This window comes from Hemiscyllium ocellatum, chromosome 11 (assembly GCF_020745735.1).
Source record: "Hemiscyllium ocellatum isolate sHemOce1 chromosome 11, sHemOce1.pat.X.cur, whole genome shotgun sequence".
In the NCBI taxonomy this organism is placed as follows: Eukaryota; Metazoa; Chordata; class Chondrichthyes; order Orectolobiformes; family Hemiscylliidae; genus Hemiscyllium; species Hemiscyllium ocellatum.
The window spans coordinates 25,309,015-25,313,713 of NC_083411.1; the positions used below are offsets into that span (position 1 = coordinate 25,309,015).

Below are 4,699 nucleotides of genomic sequence, written 5' to 3' on the forward strand. Positions count from 1 at the left end.
CGGGCGCCAGGGTTACAGTGGTGTAAACACCCCTATAGATGTTATTCAGCATTATATTGAGTTTGGGAAAATAAACTAAAATGTGAGTACAGATGCTATGAAGCAAAGTTAGTGAGCCTTAATTTCCTTATTTTCCTTCCTCACTGTCTTTATTGTCTCATTAATAAGTGGATTAACCGCAATGTGGAGTAAAGTCCCTGTTCTACGTAGGGGGAAAATCTCACGCTAAAAATTTGACAGATACCGGGTCTGTTCAAAGATTGTCACCTCGAACAAAATCAGCACATGCTGCCTGGGTTTCTGAGTGCATCCAACAACTTATCCTTCTGAAAGAGCGTGCGTTGTCTTAAACGTGCATCTTGAGACATGCAGAGAGAGAAAAAATAAAGTGCATTTCATTTAAAAAAAAGGCAACTGAGTGGTATTAAAATGCATGGAGTAGCAACTTAAGTCGGCATTGAACATTAAGCTAATTAACAAAGGAGTTGTAAAAATATATGTGACTGGCGCTGTCGCAAAATGCGTAGTCAGTCTTTGTGCAAATTTCCTATCGATTTACTCAGCAACGTTAGAACACTGTTGCGTATCACAATGTGTTAAAATCGGATTGAACGGTGAAGATCATCATAGAATTAAATTAGAGAATCATTACAAAAATAAAGGAGCCCCAGCAGCGGCACGAAAGCTAACATTCCGGGTCACTCATGATGAAATGAAACGATGACAAACCCGGAGCAAAACCGATGTCGAGCTGGCAGTAGGATTGCTGAATTATCAGTGAAGAGTAGGATTGTCTCTTTGAGTGTCAGAAATCCTGGATTGAAATCCCAGGCGTGTACCGTTTTTCTTTTTCAGATTAATAAAACAATAATAATAATCTTTAAATGAAAAAATGGACATTTAGTTTAAAAATAAACAAAATGGGCTCGTCCGGGATTTGAACCCGGGACCTCTCGGACCCAAACCGAGAATCATGCCCCTAGACCAACGAGCCAACCTTTAAATATAAGCACAAGTACTGCTAAAGTTAGTGACACTGAAATATTAACAGGATAATTTATATTCAGGAGAAATGGATGAATGCGGTCAATGATGAAGAAACAGTTTTCCTCACTGTCAAAACCGGACAGTTATTTCTGGGTGGGGGGAGGGGGGTGTCAATGCTGCACTTTTTAAAAACACACTGTAGCAAATATTTAACCATGAGCTCCCTTCCCAATGATCATTCACAGTTGTTTGGAAAAACGGGCGTGTCTTACACAGCTCTCTCAGTCCCAGAGACCCCTAATGACGAGGCGCTGTTGGTTCTATACAGAAGACAATAACCAAGTCTTGCAGCAGCGATCGGTTTTCCTGGTAAAACATAGCTGCTGTGCGATATCATCAAAGTTTGTTTTCAGAGAATAGAGGGCTGATGCAATGATGATTAATCTTGCTGCCTATTCCTAGCAGCGTCCACCAATTCAAGGCAATTGACGAAAATTAAAAGAGTCAAATCCAAATCCAAATGCAGGGTTTCAAAAAAAATTAAGTTAACCCGCACATATGGGAAAATAGCTAGGTATTCTTTAATGCAATAATTTTTATTGATCACATTTGGTCAGCTTCATTCAGAGTTCTTTGGAGGAGGAAAGCACTCCGTTTTCCTGTTTGGAGATGTTAGTTTATTTTCTTGTGAGGGTAAGAGCCAGTTCTTCAAATCGCTCAGCAAGTTATGTGCATGACAATCAGTTAACCAAACAAACATAAATCACAATGACATCAAGATTGCATGATAATACTAAAAATGACATAACTGCAGAATTTTGCCATCGCAGTGGCTCGTTGGTCTAGGGGTATGATTCTCGCTTAGGGTGCGAGAGGTCCCGGGTTCAAATCCCGGACGAGCCCAATTTTATTTCAACCCAAGGGAATTTGTAAGTTGAAGAAAGAATTAAAAAGCCTGTTGCTAAACTGTACTAAGTATCACAGCTTTAAATAGATTCAGTTTTATTCAGTGTAAACATAAGGATAGCATGCTAGACTTTTAAAAAATTATTTGGTTAGGCCACAATTCAAATATTATGACCCTTCCTTTATTCATTCAGGGGATGTGGACAAATTCTGGTAACCACACCTTAAGAAGAAAGTGATCATCCAGAAAGAAGTTACAGGAGGGATTTTCTAGAATGGTACCATGGATGAGGGATCACATGGGCGGGATTTTAGTAGCCCTCTGAGGACAGGCTCGGAAACTGGCAAAATGGCACAGAAAGCTGAAGTGATGTGACTGTGGCCTTCCAGTCCCCAGGCCATGCGACCAGCAGTTGGGAAAAACAGTGAGCCCAACTGGGTCAGTGCTTCAGTGGCCAAGTCAGTGCTCCTTCCCCTCCTCTGGTGGCATTTTAAAATCATCTGCTTGGGAGATGGTGTTGCCTGCCTCAATGGGTTTCAGTGTGGGGACCACCTATCCTGTGCCTTTTGAACCAACTAGAGACTCCCTGACAGCAATGGCCACACCCATACACCCACCACATGTCAGTGGCCTGTCTATCTCAATGTGGGCTTTTATGGTGCAGTAAAATAAGGGTGCCCCTAGCTGTGGTCCAGGTTCAAGTCCCATTTCCTGCAGGGATGACAAAACAGATTCATTAGAAAATGTTTATCCTTCCCAAAGTGTGCTGCTGAAGACCCTCTCATTATGATCTAACCAGGACTTTGTACTGCTGAATTGTATCCCTCTCGGAGTAAGAGCCAGTATTCTGCCAGCTTTTTTGATAATTTTCTGTACCTGTTAACGACATTTCAATCAACAATGTACTTAGGTTCCCAAGTCAATTTGGATTTTCAGTTTCAGACATTTTTTCCCTGTTCTATTGTCTTTGGTTCCAAAGTTTTTAGAAAACCTCCCATTTGTCCAGCCATTGAATCTATCAATATCTCTTTGTAATTTCATGTCTCAAAGTGCTGACGCAGGTTCAACAGACCGGACCAAATGATGTCCTTCTGTGCTGTAAGATTCTATGATTCTATAATTATCCCTTAAACTAAAAATGAAGATCCACTCAGTCTGAAATACCAGGTCACAAAATCTTGTTTGACAGAACGGTGTCTGAGTCTCCATACTGTTATGAAATGTTGCCATGCTTTTGGGTGAGTTTGACTAGGAAAGAAAAGAAGATGATTATTTAGCGTCTTTCATGACCTCAGGATATTCCAATTGGCTTTACAGAAAATTAAACATTCGTGAAGTGCCAGTGCAACCAAAATGAACACAACAAAGTCTGCAGCAGGAGTAAGAAGTTTTCACTATTTGAAAAAGTCCTATTTTAAACTATTATTTGGTCGCCATTTCATCAACAAACATTCATTTTCGATGGTCTCCAGTCTGATTTTCTATCTATTCCAATCACATACATCCTGTAATCTTTCTCTGTTGATCCAGAATATTGTCAGGTTTCAGTGATGCAAGCGCCCCGTAGAGTCCAAGCCACTGAGAGATTAGTGCAGAGCCATGGTTCATTGAGTTAAACAGAAACACGCGCCTTGAATTTTTAGATGGTGCAGGTAGGTTACAAGATAGTGAATAGGGCTTAGGCTTATTCCTGTAGGTTTGATTTACACTCTCTGTCTTATCCGTTTAGCTCATTTTGTCTCTTAGTTATGATAAATGTGGGCATTTTTGCACCATAAATATATATACACATTGTAACTCTTTTATTAGCCTTTGTAATTCAATAATTAATGGTTTACCATGCCATTCCCAAAGTAGATGTTGAATAAGCCTTGCCCTGAAATTGCACAGGGATTCCATCGTGGCTGTGACAATAGCAGCCTACTGGACTTCCCAGATACTTCCCAGGAGCCAAAAAACTATGCCATATTCTTCGCGACCTGCAACACATTATCAATGAGGATGAGCACCTCACCAAGACCTTCCCCACACCTCCACTGGTTGCCTTTCATCAACCACCAAACCTCAAACAGATCATTGTTCATAGCAAGCTGCCCAGCTTTCAGGACAACTCCATACAACCCTGTCACGGTAGGCGCTGCAAGACGTGTCAGAGTGCGGACATGGATACCACCATTACACATGGGGACACCTCCCACCATGTACGTAGCAGGTACGCATGTGACTCAGCCAATGTTGTCTATCTCATACGCTGCAGGGAAGGCTGCCTGAGGCATGGTACATTGGTGAAACCAAGCAGAGGCTACGGCAAAAGATGAATGAGCACCACACAACAATCAACGGACAGGAGTGTTCCCTCCCAGTTGGGGAACACTTCAGTGGTCCAGGACATTCGACCCCAGACCTTCGAGTGACCATCCTCCAAGGCGGACTTCAGGACAAGCAACAATGAAAAGTGGCTGAGCAGAGGCTGAGAGCTAAGTTCGGTACCCATAGGGAGGGCAATTGTGTACTCCACAACCACCTGATGAAGGAACAGTGCTCCAAAAGCTAGTGCTTCCAATTAAACCTGTTAGACTATAACCTGGTGTTGTGTGATTTTTAACTTTGTACACCCCAGTCCAACACCAGCATCTCCAAATCATATTAAAAAAAGAGTGATTTCTATGGAAGCATACTGAACATCTGAATAATTGAAGAGTTTATAGCTAGTCAGCAGTATGGCATGTAGAGGTCATGAATATGTCCTTAACATTATGCAGTATCACTCCCCTTCATTTCTGTATACTCAGCATCTTTCAGGAC

At 41.7% G+C, this 4,699-nt stretch overlaps 2 non-coding genes across 2 annotated transcripts; one reads left to right on the plus strand and one right to left on the minus strand.

The window, feature by feature from the left end:
- Positions 1-922: 922 nt before the first annotated feature.
- Positions 923-994, minus strand: trnap-ugg (transfer RNA proline (anticodon UGG)). The gene has a single exon. It is a non-coding gene; the product is annotated as a tRNA-Pro (tRNA).
- Positions 995-1,818: 824 nt separating this feature from the next.
- Positions 1,819-1,890, plus strand: trnap-agg (transfer RNA proline (anticodon AGG)). Its single transcript has one exon. It is a non-coding gene; the product is annotated as a tRNA-Pro (tRNA).
- Positions 1,891-4,699: the final 2,809 nt, after the last annotated feature.